Here is a 497-nt window from a genome sequence, read left to right as displayed (position 1 = left end):
GGGGAGGTGAGCAGGACAGCCCCCCACCACACGGGGCACAGTCAGGGTGCAGCCCACAGCTCCAGGCCAGGCCAACACTGTCCCCACTAGTGCAGTTCGGCGGCTCCCGCTTCATCCTGGTGGGCTCTGGCTGAGCTCCAGGAAGGGACAGGGATGTGGCCAGACAGCTACACGACAGACACTTTCACACCCTGTTCCCTGCCAGGTGCGTTGGCCTGAGACAGGAGCGAGGTCCCAGCAGGACGTGCCTGGTTGTGGGTCTTGTTCCGAACAGTGGACGGGGATCCCTGCTGAGCCCATGCCCAGGGGCCCGTCACAGGGAGGTCACAGTCCTACATATGCGATGCTCACCTGTCTTCATAGACCCTTCCTCTGACCCCTAGACAGGGCCCAGGATAAGGAAGGACACCCCAAAGGTCTCTGCCCGCACGCTCCAACCGTGCCTGTTCTCAGAAACAGAGAGAGCCCCTGGGAGAGTGGATCAAATTACCCACCTG

General features: G+C 62.0%; 1 protein-coding gene across 1 annotated transcript in view; it reads right to left on the bottom strand.

The window, feature by feature from the left end:
• Positions 1-497, bottom strand: part of DMBT1 (deleted in malignant brain tumors 1) — a 49,000-nt gene that overhangs the window by 34,715 nt on the left and 13,788 nt on the right.

The sequence above is a fragment of the Pteropus vampyrus genome, unplaced genomic scaffold (genome assembly GCF_000151845.1).
Source record: "Pteropus vampyrus isolate Shadow unplaced genomic scaffold, Pvam_2.0 Scaffold454, whole genome shotgun sequence".
NCBI lineage: Eukaryota > Metazoa > Chordata > Mammalia > Chiroptera > Pteropodidae > Pteropus > Pteropus vampyrus.
The sequence above is the reverse complement of the archived record's forward strand: the minus strand, read 5'-3'. Positions and strand labels throughout refer to the sequence as shown.